General features: G+C 37.4%; 1 pseudogene; it reads right to left on the bottom strand.

Annotated features, from left to right (window-relative positions):
• Positions 1–1,181: 1,181 nt before the first annotated feature.
• On the bottom strand, positions 1,182–11,289 carry LOC113317856 (annotated as a pseudogene).
• Positions 11,290–14,587: the final 3,298 nt, after the last annotated feature.

Consider the following 14,587-nt stretch of genomic DNA (forward strand, 5'->3'; position numbering starts at 1 on the left):
GTATTTTTTGTATGTTTTCTTTTTGATATTTATTTTTTGATGTGTAACTTCTCATTACACATGCCATATGGATGCGTAACTTCTGGATACACATATCATATGCATGTGTAACTTTTACATACACATGTCGTACGATGTGTAACCGTTTCATGCCATACCCATGTGTAACTTCTGGATACACATGCGCATTGCATGTGTAACTTCAGATTACACATCCATATGTTGTTGGTGGGAGGCGGTGGTCGGTAGTGGTGGACGGCGGTGGCGGTTGGTAGTGGTGGCCACCGGCGGTGGTTGGTGGTGGCCGCCGGAGTCAGTTGGTGGTGGTGGTGGTTGAGGGCAGCGACGGTAGTTGGTGGTGGTAGTCGGAGGTGGCGGTGGTTGTCGGTGGTGGCGGCGGTTGGTGGTAAAGAAGGGTGTGACGTCATGTTTACTATATTTTAATAATTTTGGGCTTAAATTTAAGTTTTAATTAATTAGGGGCTTGATAATATATATATAAGGGTATGAACGTCTTTTAATAATTTGAGCCTAGATTTAAACTTCTTTTAATTAAGAGATTCGTATTATGGATAACCCATGGATGGGACCTTAGCCTAATTTTCCCATATTGAATTGAGGTCGGGTCAGGGCACAATATTTGGTAGGGGTGTAAATAATACCCGAAAATACTCGGCCTGCCTGTATCCGCCCGAGCCCGCCTGTACCCGAAGTAGCCAAAAGCCTGTTATGGCCCGTCATGGACCACCCGCCCGGCCTGGATTAAATTATTGGACGGTCTCGGGCTTTGCGATTAATTATGATGCCCGGCCTGATACCCGGCCTGGTGCCCGGCCTGAAAGCCTTCTATGTGCCATTAATCATTTAATATCCTCTTAAAAAGACTTAAAAGTTACAATTTTTTAATTGTCAACTTTGTGTCAAGAAAAATAAAATATATAATTTTTTTTACTTATAATTAACCTTTTCAAAACATTAATGGTAATATATTTTCTTATTAGAAAGTTTATTGTACTCTAATTAATTATTTATTATAGGCTAAAATTAAAAATTTGTCAGTGTAATTTAAATATAAAATAATATTATCACTTACGATATGCGATGTTGGAAAGGAAAGGATATTGTATTTAATACCATTCATTTGAAAATTTAAACTTAAAAAAAAAAAAAATAGTGGCTTGTCCGGCCCGATCTGACCTGCCCGTATTGGGTAGCAAATTATCTACTTGTGCACGGCCTGTCCGGCCTGAATTTGTTTACGGGCTCACAAATATTAAGCCTGAATTTGTTTTCAACGTCACATTTGACGAGATACAAGCTGGAATGAATGTCCTCCAACTAGGCACAAATACAAATAAGTAACCTTCCGACAGATGAAAGAAAATGCTTTCCACCTAAACCATTAGATAAATAGCAAAATAAAAAATTTAAAGAAGCTCTGTTAGACAGAGTACAAAAGACGTACCTTCAGCCAATCATACATAGTCAGAGATGTGGTTGTACATGACCAATCAAGTACACCGTAATTCATACAGGAAGGGAAGGGCGCGGTAAAGACGGAATCCCAAATAATTAATATGTGAAACCTTACTCCATAGCGAATCTGTATGGCCTGTAGAGAGAAAGAAACTGCCTTGGTGAGATAGATAGCACGGAGTGCTAACTCTCCCGCGTGCTTATGTGAAGATTCCATGTTCCAAGCATACTGAGTGACCGAGTAAGTAAAGAGGATGAGGTTGAAGACATAGAATACAACTTTTCCGGTGGGGAACGAACACAGGTATATAATGCGATCAAGCACAATCAAGAAAAAGATGATCTGCACAAAAATTTCGTATTAGAGATATTATTTCTAACACAAAGGAAATACTCGAAGCTTTAAAAAGGAGAGGAAGGTTACCATTAGGATAAACACAAATTCTTTGGGGAATTGATCTTCAAGTTGGTAAACTTCTAGAAATTCGCTGTTATTTTTAATGACAGATTGATAGAAAATGGCAATCAAAAAAAGAACAACCAAATCTGCACAAAATATGTAAGCATACAAGTCAAGTTCTCTTTTCCCACCGCCAATGACAGAGACTATAGGGTAAGGGAATGCAATCTCGTCAAATAAACCAGCACGTTGGGCTTTGATGATCTCTTTGGCTACATCCATTGCTGGAGTTAGTGACTTATACCATTCTGTTGGAGGACACTCAGTCAGATCAGAAGCATATATGACTTCGAAAACTGTCAAAGCTACATTAGGGGTTTCTTGACTTCTTTCGATGCTCTGCACACGAATTCGACTAGCAGAAGTGCACGTATTAAGGTTCGTGTTCCTGCATCTCTCATCGTGAACAATCTTAAGCAACTTATTTATTCCCGACTCGATCCTTTCTGGCTGAATTCCATCATCTGGCCACACCTTAACTACCATCGACAGCTGTACAAAGTAAGGGGGTGATTCTGCTCCCCGTGTCAGTGATTTCCAATGCCTAGATACCAACCTCACCATTGCTTCGATCACATTTCTTACCATTAAAACCAGTCTCTCTGCCCTCTCTGTCAAACTAGATTGCAGCACAACCTCTTCGGGGTAACGACGATGACTCCTAAAGAATTTGAATTCCATAATAGATACCCATTCACCGTCCTTCGCAATTATAGAGCACTGTAAGAGAGTAAACACATACAGAAAGAGAGGCAATGTACTCACGACGAATGAGGACATGATTGGATGACTGGGAAACCCTAATTCATGCAGCAGGTCCCACTGTATGTCCAACCCCCAGTGTTGGATAATGATTTGATACACATAGAGGAGTAAAACATAAACCTCGGTGTAGACTAGCATAATCACCCAGAAAATGTAACTTGGACCAGAATTCACACAGAGAGCATACAAAAAGAGGGCTGTGAGATAGACCATAGAAAGCAAGCTGAAGTTCCAAAGGAATACAATTACGAAACAGCAGTAGCACACAAAATCATTATTTGCTCGCATCTGAGCCCATACGTAACGGAAAACTCTCCCAATCTGCCGGCTTGTCGATTCAGGCATAACAAATTCACTACCAGATTGAACAGAAGAGAATCGACCCAAGTGCTCAAACCTTCTATTCTGACTCTCTATCTCTTCGTAGGCACCATCATCTGCAGAGGAATACTCACTTGTTTCTGAATCTTCATGGGTTATGTTCAGTAAGTTCACAAAGTTCGTCATAGCCTGATTCCCAAGGGACTGTACCTGAGATACACCATCACCTATCAACTGTACAGCAGAAATCAAAGGACTTTCGAACATTCGTTCTTTCTCTCTTCTATTTGAATCCATCAGCAAAGTTTCTTCACCAAGTTCTCTAATTTCACAAATTGGAGAACCAACACCATGACCCATGGATCCCACAGATGACGGACTTTCTACTTTTGAGTCTGTAAGATAATCATTTGTTTCACAAACAAATGAAGAATCAACAGCATAACTTAGGTCCTGTTTCTGGTCGATAAGCTCCTTGTCTAAAGTCTGTGTCCCTCCATTAGTGCGCAAAGAAGTGTATCTTCTTTTTCTTCTTCTGAGGCCTTCGCGTTCAGAAGAACAATTAACACAGTTCACAGTCGAGTTCATACCATGTAGCTGGGTTTGTAGGTTGAGCATCTCTGATTTCATCTTCTCTACTTGCAAGTTGCGCTGACGTTTCTTTTCTTCAGATTTACGAATATACTGCAATTGAGCAGTCTTCCGTGCAGCTTTCTTCTCTTGTTCACGCACTATAGCACCAATTTGCTCTGCCTCGAGATATTTAGATGCATAATCGAATTCTTGCGAGGAAAACATGTAAGACTGGAGCGACACTAACATAAATATGATAATCTCAACCAATGCAGATCTCGACGTAATACGAAACCCGTAATCATATTTATATAATCCAATCATCTCATAGATGTATTCAATCTTTTCAGGATTCTCTCCAGTAACATTGTCTACGAAAGGAGACTGATAGGCAAGAGAAAGAATGATAAGAGCAAAGTTGTACATGCGAAGAAACTTGAAGATTTGATTTTTCCTCTTTAGAATTTCAAGCCTCAACCGAAAGAAGATTAGAGCGAAACCAAGGTAGCCAAGATGCAAAATGTCATACTCTAAGGTTCCAGTAATGAGTATCAATGCAAGCACGACATCCAATAAATGACAATAAGAGTAAAGCCTCAGGTAGTCAAGAAATGTCCATAAACTTTTAGTTTCGAATGAGAGATCTCTCCATACTAATGCACTCCTACATTCAGATATCACTTGATGAAAAGTAACTGACCCGGTTAAACTGGTACAACGATCAGCACGGAGTTTGAAGCATGCAAGCATAAAAACAACATAGTAGCTGACAAGCATTCTAGGATCATCAACTATAACCCCTACAAAAAAGTTAAGACAGAAACAAAAGTTAACAAAAAGGAGTACAATTAAGTACTTTTTTGTACCTAAGAATAACTATATATATATATATATATATACACTTAAAAAAGAAAATAATGTACAAGGCACAAGCTTCAGAAGCCGTCAAACACAGTTATTTAACGGTAATTAAAAGCACTTATCTTAAGAAAATAAATAAATAAAGTTGAGAGTTATGAAATGAGTACCAAGCCAACAGCTTCTGCAGTGGTTGAAGTGAATAACTGAGCTTCTCCAACAGTCATGGCAATGCACTTTTTGTTCACTAGGAACATGTTGATTCCAAGATGTCAGATTCTTCCATATGGCCAAGTACTCAAAGGTGAGAATGGAGGCAAATGCAAAGACAAACAAGGGCCACAGCTTATGTATAACCTGCCTACCCAGAAGAACACAAGCTGCGAGGGATGCAATATAAAGCATAGAAATGATATTCAAGACAGCAAAGCTCGCAAGAAGTAACGCAATCATGTTTATCTCAAGTCCAAATAGGTTAAAAGCATTCTCGGTCCAAAATTTCAAATATACTTTTAGTGTTTTCTTCTGCATGTCCATCCTCTCTTTCCTTGAAGCAAGAATTTGCTTCTTATTCCATTTGTGATTCTCGTCATGACTTTCTGATGTGCATCCAACAGAATTTTTCGTGGTGGTACTACTTCTCGAGCCTCCTGTTGCAGAAGAACCAGGATCTTGTTGTTGAGATGCACTAGAGATGAAAGATGGCCATGATTTGCTGATAACACTCCTTCCCTTCACAGAGAGCAGACTCGAATTTTCTGAAGGTTCACTTTCCCCATCACAGATTGAGATGTTAAATGACATATCTTTTATAGAGAGAAATAGTGGGCAAGGCTCTTCTCATTTTTCCGTATTTACAAGAGCGGTTGGCATCATTTCCATCCAATGGAAGACATTGTATTGGAGAGTACAAGCAATTATCACCAAAACTTTTCCTCTGAAACCCAACTCCATAACCCAACACCCCGGATTAAATTGCTGAAGACCTAGAAAAGTTGACAGCCATGTGTATTTTTGACTAGGAAACATCTCAGCTTGCTTGCCCCACATCTGATAAAGATATTCAGCTATCACTAGAACTCCTGTATACACCAAAAACACTTTGGAAGGAACCCGAGAAGCTTTAGGTAACGTTGAACAGATAACCAGACCAAGGAGATATAAAAGTCCAAATGCACTGATTGGAGTTATAGATGCATAGAATACAGCAAGACACAGAATTTTTTCGCTGTGCCAAATCAGGAGACGCCTAATAAACCCTAGCAATCCCGTCTGTGACAAATGCATGTCATCTTCTCGGTTATACTTGAATATGCTCTGTCTCCTTTCGTAGCTATAAAGTTGCATCACGATTAGAACAGTCAGAGGTTCTCGAATATTTTGCAACAGTGATGTTTCAGGGTTGTAACCCAAGGTGGTAGATAAGTTTATTATTTCTGTTAGCCATGTCGTAAAGCTGGAGAAAATGCTCAAGCTGTAAATGAAGACAAACACTACAACAGAGTACACTTTCAAGGGAAACCATAAGCGCCTTCTTGTCACCTCAACAAGTTGTCTTCCAGTTATCCAAAACAGAAGGAAGAAAAGGAAACCAAATGATATATAGTTTGGTTTCATCCGATACACTGTAATGAGGACTGTCAAAAACGAAATATAGGTCCCATATGAGCGGTAAGCAGACAAAAACATCTGACCAACTGCATTGAGATATGTTGCTATCTTCCTCTCTGACAAAAAATTATGAAAAACAAGAAAATCTCATAAATACTATCCACAAGATTTTGTACTTCCTTACTAGAAAGGAAAAGGTTGACTTCTGATAATTTACCATATGAAGATTTATTGGATCGGCTCTCTCTGCTTTTGGGGGAGGTAAAGACTGAAAGTAGAACAGATTTGTTCAATCCAGCCCTTAAATGCTAAACCCAACTGGAGTACAAGGCATGTGCCTCACAATTGCCGAGTAGGAGAAAAGCATTTCAAACCCGTGGTGATGAACCACACAGAAGCACAAAAGCACTGCTATTTGCAAGAAATCCCACGAGGTAGCAGGTTCCAAGAGACCTAAATCAATTAAAATTATAAGTCACATCAACTAAAAAATATATGCATATGACTTGCAAAGGGCAATCTAAATTGATAAATCCCTTTAAAAATGGTTCTTTCTTTCTTCTTCTTTTTTGTTCTTTTTTTCTTTTGCTTTTTAATTTGGTTGTTTAATACTTGGGAAGATATTGAATTAACCTGTTATCTTAAGAAATCTCACCCTAGAAACATAACTATATTCCATGTTGGCTTTTTATGGTTTGCACAACAAATGAAAATTAACTTAAGCCAATCCTTTATTAGATTAAGTAAAGCCGGATTTATAGTAATCCATATTAAGGTATTTTTGTGGTTTAATCATGCACTAAAGACTAGCTAAAGGTTAATGCTGGATAAGTTCAAGAAAACTAATGAGCTGTCCCACGTAGCCATGAGGTGTGCCTCTCTAACTCATGATGGGAAGGTTAGAGAGACATGTGGCGAGCATGACAAAGACTCTCGTCTAGCGTCCTTAAATAAAAGGAAAATCAGTTCTACCCCTCATGTAAGCATGTGGAAATAGAAGTAGAAGTCCAATTCATTAACTTATTAGTAGAGAGATTATCCATATATTTCTTCTTCTAAATCAGTTCATGGTAATTGTGTCGAAGCTACAGATCATGTTTGGTGCAGTGTAAGTTGTTTATAACTACAGAACATGTTAATACTAGGGTTAAATCATTTTTCGGCATATGGTTAAGTATATATCATGTTTAGGTCTAAGTAATGATAATTAAAGAGCTGAAGATTTAACGTTCCATACCTAACTGTGACAGAATTCCCATGCTTAACGATCCTCTTTTCTTTAAAGCTTTAGAGACCATATTAAGCTGAAGGATGTACATTAGGGCAAAATGTGTCTCACACAGAAGAATCAGGGATTGCCGTAACTTTCTACTCACGTTGTGGCTCATCAGAAACAACAAAAAGAAAATCACTGATACATGAAGAAAATGATTTGAAATCAGTGAAATGCTGCAGATCTTAGACCACATATTATTGAAAAATAAAGATAATCGGATCATTTGTACATGAAACGGTGGTAGGGTAGATATCGAGACAGAAGCAACTCCAACATATATCACATTAGTATATAGAATGAGTAGAGTCTTATTTTACATACTGTAGATGGCATGAATGAATCCAGGTTTAATGGCAAGAAAAAATATTAGTGCAAGAGTGATAGTACGAGAGCATCTCCGTAGTCCCCAAGCTAGTGTAGCGATGATTAATACCTTGGTCTCTTCTCCTTCTGAAATTTGAGAACAAGGTCAAATGAAGGGGGGTAAACCATGTAGCAGCACTGTAATAACTAAAACAAAGCCAAGCACCTACGCGGTGCATCAGTAGCCATTTCTAGGTACCGACTACTCACCTTCTATACTATAATCTTCAGCGGTAGCTCGCCTATCCACATCAGCCATGTACACAAAAACAGTATTGTTCACGAGATTACCAATGGCAACGAGAATTCCAAGACAAAATTGAGCAAGCAGAAAAAAACCAGGAATGGGGTAATGCCAGAAACCAATTGCTTCCCAAATTTCCATGTCCTGCAATTATACACCAAAAGCAACTGTACATTATAATGATGCTTACCTGTTAAATGCAAAATATAATATACCGTGAATGAGAAATACCTCCCAAAATTCCTTATTCAGGTATGTGAATGCCACATTGAAGACATAAGTGCAAGTAGCCCACAAAAGAATGAAGACAAGAAGCAATCCATTTAAGTGGTGTAACTGGAAAAAGGAAGGGAAGGCATATAGAGCGTAGGCAACATATGCGAGTAGCCAAAACGCACATACACTAGTGAAAAAGAAACCCCAAACTGAAAGAGCAACCAGTGAGACCTGTCATTTTGAAAAATGAAAGTTTTACTCAGCGAAATATACATGGGTGAATCGACAAAGTGAATACATTGTATTCAGGAAAAAGGAAAAAAGAACAAATGGAAGTATGTCTATTACCCAATATTAAAAACTCAAAAAACAGGTATTATGTTGTCACTGAATGCATACCGGAAAACCATATGTAAAAAAGTTGATACTAAAAGTTCGGAAAACTGCTCCTCTTAATAGCATATTTGTGTGCCTAACACCAGATCTGCAAATCATAAATTCATCAGGCTTTTAATCAGACAACCAAACTAAACTCAAAATTCACAATTCCAAGAACCGTTCTTATTTTATTTTATTTTATTCCGACAAAAACTAATACTTAAACTCTTTTATGTGAACCAGTACTCTACTAAAATCTCGATATTCCCATAAGATTAGAAACATCACGGATATGGCAATGTTGACAAGAAATAAAAATTAAAAATAAAATAAATAAATAAATGGTACCTTGATCTACGAATGAAAAATGAATGCCTTGATGGGAGAAGCTGCTCTGACAAGCTACTATTTCTTGTAGACATGATAAAATTCATTTCCTCGAGGTCGCACTTTATAATGGATAACTATCGAGAACAAAACTATAAGATTTTTTCTTGTAGATAAACTACAAGTACAAAACAAATTAGAAGTGCATACCATTAAGTAGAAAATTAGAAGAGAAATACAACAACAGATTCTGGTCCACTCTAGGGCTGCAGATACTTTGTATAGCCCAATAAACTCAGCTACCGTTTGAACCATAATTGAGAAATTAATGGGGAGCTGGTATGTATAAAGTAGAGCAACATAGAAGCCTGCATAGGCTAGCAGATGCCTCCACCACCTTGCAGACAACGGAAGCAACGGATTGAACAAAGAACACACATTCAGAGAGGTTTGATAAAAATACTAGTCTGGAAATAGAAGAAGAAAACAAAATAAAATAAAAGCACTTACCAGAAGAGGCCCAAAAAGTTGCTCGTTAGAGACCAGTCCACCAGACCAACACAGCTACAGATAAAGAATGGTAGAGAAACCCAAGATGGATGACTTATCCCAACAACCAGCTGAACAGCAGGCAAAAATAAGCAACAGGCAACCCTGACATGAGAACCTTCCACATGACAGAAAAACAACAAACCGAAATCAAAAATTGAAGAAAAAAAGACGAAAGTATCTCACTTAGTACAGCACAATCATCACCAAACTGATACAAATAAGTACTGAAAAAGAGTCACCGAAGAACTATACATTTAATATCTTGATGACCTAGCCAGCCAATAACATCGGTCTACTTATAAATAGGGATTCAAAAGAGTCGAGGAAATAAAGAAATCAAATTGTTCTGAATATGTATAACAGTATAAGTTCATTTTAATTTTTAATTGTTCAACATGCTACACTAAATACCTGATATAACAAAATCACCAACCATTGAATTCTCATTTAATAACCACATACAGATCAGTGAGTGAGGAGGTATTATAAGATATAGAGGAAACACAAAAGAGACTTTTTATATACAATATTGGAGGGTTAAAAATCCAAACCTAAATCGACAACATATGATGAAAAACTCCTCCAACAGGTACCTCTCCCCGAAACCAGACCAACTCTACTCCAATGAATGTCAAGTAACGCAACCAAAGCCACCAATAACTGTACCACCAAGGAATAAATTATAGTCGAAGATCCCCAGGGTTGCACACTGCAAAAAAAATCCACTTTAATATGCACAAATACACGGTTCTCACACAAAGTAGCCACAATACCTATTGTAACTTATGTAAAAGTACTATTCGCTTATTGATCTACAAGAAGTTTACCTCACAAAGCCAACTAGCTTCGCCCATGAAGCATCAGCTATACTCCATTCCTTCCCTTTAACAGCCCAAATAATATGAAAGACCATTTGTGAAGAGGTCGCTAGTACGCAGAACGCAATAATACAACATTGTGTAAATCGTCTCCGAGAACCCAATCCTGTAACGATGACATTTCATTTCAAATTATAACAACAACAACTCAATCGTGCTAGGCTGCATACCACTTGCACAATGCTGACATGCATGGTGGTGTGGTTCCCATCCATAAACCCTAATCCTTGGTATGGTGCACCCTTAGGGATGAATGTTATAGAATCTGATTGTTATAAGGGTACCATGTCACCAGCCACGAGTAACTAAGTAGCAAATGGCATGTGCCCTGTCATTTCTTATAGCAATAACGATCTCACCATAATCATAAATTGGGCGATATAAGAACTGACCAAGCATGATACTATTCGATCCAAGGATAATGTAACAGTAACATGAAACCAAAAAAAAGAATAACTAAATATGAAGTGAAAATGTTACCAGTGTTTGGAGAAGTAAATTGAATGACCAGAAAAATCAACAACTCAACCAAAGAGATTATACTCCAGTTGAGTAAAGCAGCTGCATCAAAAGTAATTTAGCTACTAGGGTAAATTTACATTGAAAAAATTAGGGTAAAAATTGAGAGAACTTGGGTGAAACTTATCAAATTGGAAATGAGAATGGAATGAACGAATACCTGTTAATAGCAGCAATGGCAAAACAAACCCATGCAGGAAATTCCCCATAACTTATCAGAATCTCTGGCTTTTCACAACTAATAACCCAATTCATGAGCCGGATTTCTCTAACATTTTGACATAAACATCACCCAGAAAAAACAGAAAACTAAAATATGTTAGATTGATAATGATGGGTTTCTTAAAAATAATTGGCGCTTTTTGTGAAGATTTGAAGATCAATGTCGTCTAATTAAAAAAAAGAAACGGAGGATGTGGTTTTTATTGTTAATTTTTCTAGGTTAAAATCGAAAACAGAATTTAGTGTGAAAAACGAGGATCGAGAAGAATGAAAAATAATAAACAATAAATAAAATAGTACTATAAGTTTAAAGCCCGTGAATTACGGGTTTAGAACTACTTCGTGTCAATTAGTTCTATTAATAATGGTACTTAAACCCCTTCATAATGGTACTTTGTGTTAAACTGACATCCTGTGCAAGTCTAGCAAGCACGGCCAGCTAAGGTTATGCTTGAAATGTAGCACATCATTGGCTGGAAAGAAAAAGAAGAAAGAAATTACGGTATATTTGGTCGGATCCCAAGCATCCGGTCAAATACTGTGAGGCAGTACGCCACAGTACCTCGGCACATTGACATTTTTTTTTCTTTTAACTCAAAAATGACAATAGATTGAAAGACAATTACACCAACAAGATGATGGTGACTGAAAAAAGCAAAATACAAAGCTCAATTATAATAGAGCTAAAGTTACAAAGGACCAAGCATGGCTTTCCAATTGCTTAGGACCAAGTTAATAGAGACACCTTCAAAATATTGGAACTTACATACCAGTTGTATATAAGAATTTTGACACTGTCATAATTTCACCCAAACTCCTGTATTTTCCATTAAAGAATCTGTTGTTTCTCTCGATCCAGATTGCCCACCAAAAGGCAAAAGGAATTAGGTCCCAAATCCTTCTTCTCCTCGACAGATTTACTCCTTTTTTTTCTATTCCACTCCCACAACGTCTGTCTTACGGAACTCTGAAATACCCATTGCAAATTGTACCCTTTCAAGAAGTAAAACCAGATATTTCTAGTTGTCTGACAATGAAGAAAAATATAATGATTTGACTCTGCATCTTTTTTACACAAAAGGCAGTCATTGACAATAATCCTCCCCTTTAGTTTATCAATAGTAGGTGCAGCATCATAGCACAGACACCACACAAAAAAGATAACTTTCTGTGGAATTTTTGGATTCCACAAACTCTTATGAGGAAACGAAATAAGTTCATCATCTTCCAAAGCCTTCCAACAACTAGCCACAGAGAATGAGTCACCAAACTGCCATACTCTTTTGTCATCTCCACCATATGTATTAATGACTGGCAGAAGAGGAATGAGTTGAGCTACATCATCAACTTCACTATCTTAAATCCCTACAAAAATTCAGATCTCATCCTTCATTTGAATACATGTTTGCATAGTAGCACATTGAGATTTTTCCTCGAGTATATTAAACACAGGAGACTCCCGATTTTATCTCACTTCTTCTTATCCTCTTTCTTCTTCTCCCTAAAACAAAAAAGAATGAGAACCTTCCCCTTCAGATCTTGTTGGTGTTATAAGTAGAATGTTCGTACTTGTTGGTGTTTTAAGTAGAATGGTTGTGTGATACTAAAAGAGTTTGTTCTCGGTTCAACATTCAATTTTGAATTTCATCCACAAACGAATCAATAGTTGGTAATATTATTTTCAGAGTCTCAAATGTAATTGTTTTTTTTAGATAATCATGAAATGATTAATGTCAGGTTGATCATCTATATTCTATATAACTCAATATTAATATTTGAACATGGACATAGTTAACCACATCTTGTTTATTACTTGTTATATGATCAATTGTTGATTAAATGATTTAAATGTGATGTTATTATTCTTATTTTGAAATTAAGATTTCTCAAACATGATATTGTGATGATGGATTCTTGTACCGACACACCATTGAAACATCGAGGTACATAAATTATATTAATAGTCTTGTATTTGGGTGACAACAGTATATTGTAAAGTACTTCTTTAGGTCCGAAAAATTAAAATCGTACAAGACGATCCTAAATCAAGAAATGGCAATTCACGTCTTGGTTTGGTCACAAATGTGGATTTAATGGGTTAATTTAAGCGGAAGGAAGCAGAAAATATTGAGAAATCATTGTGCGTTGAAATTTGCATTGTGAAGTTGTTGAACTACGATAAAGGCTAGGTTTATGATTGTTAATCTGATTATCTTAGAGATCCCCTTATGAATTGATGAAGTCATCTATTTATAGTTGTAGTGAATGCACATTGATTTCTCATAAGTTGTGGAAGTTGTGAAGAGATGGAGAAGTGATGATCATGGAGATGGTGGTGAAGTTGTGTCCGCTATGTCAGGAAGATTGTATGACCACTACGTACTCCCTCATCCTATCAACTGCACTTGACCGTCCAACTACTTATTACCTTCTCGTCATGGACATGTTTCCACACCGCACGTTGCTGTAAAACGCCAGACTGATACCCGCAATGAAAATCCTTTTATGCAACATATTTGATATCTCGTAAAAAGTAGTGAAGTGATAGACTGCTATTATTAACTCAGTATTTGAATAATTACATTTGATTTTGTTAAGTATAGTAAAAACAATAAGTTTAATGGTGACTTAAATCTCAATAAGTGTAGGAGTAAACTTTGTTTTCATGCCTTGAGCATTGAGTTCTGATGATATCATCGAGCAAGCAATAAACGCAAATTATTAATGGTGATGTTTTGGTGGCCTCGACCGAGAGGCTCATTTAACTCAGGGCATAAAGGAAATGGCTCAGACTTGGAATGTGCGCATAACCAAGGTAGTAGTAGGTAGCAATAATCCAACCATGTGAAGATTAATGACACTAGCACTAAGCTAGCTTCATAAGGATCACTGACACTAGCAATAGGATACCGCTATGATGCTGGTTAGCGCTAGCACCAGTCTTGCCACCGCTGCGATATTAGCCAGGCTAGCGCTGTGGGAAATAATGGAGTTGGCAATAGGCCAAGGAGCTTTTAGCCCTCACTTCATTTCGGATTGATCACTCAACGGCGCTGCCAATAGGCCAGCGTCGTGAAACTAGTTGGCGCTAACGTTAGGCTAGTGTCATATGAAGTATTGGCACTGGCAATAGGCCATTTCCATGATGAAAACAAGTTGACGCTGATCTTGGCCAGCGTCGTGGAAAATTTAACGTTATAACTTCGAGTAGTCATTTTTTTTCCGCCATATGCACTTGGTAACATTGTCACTTGTTTTTAGAGACATGAGCTCTTTCATTCGTGCAAACTTAAATCTGTGTAAGTCAGCAGGTGAATATACATTGATTCTTGAATTAGGCATGTAACCATTAAATAAACTTCAAGTGTTGAAGTTCCATATAATATTAGGAATTTATGTTGTTCAATTAAGAATCTGAACATTGATACATATACAGAAAAAGTTTAAAGAGTTCAGTCGTGGATGTTCTCCGACTTGAGACGAGTTCAATATTTCTTAGATGTGTATATATTGGAGTGGCTACAAGATCAGTACAGAGCACCTGTAGC

This window comes from Papaver somniferum, chromosome 10 (assembly GCF_003573695.1).
Source record: "Papaver somniferum cultivar HN1 chromosome 10, ASM357369v1, whole genome shotgun sequence".
In the NCBI taxonomy this organism is placed as follows: Eukaryota; Viridiplantae; Streptophyta; class Magnoliopsida; order Ranunculales; family Papaveraceae; genus Papaver; species Papaver somniferum.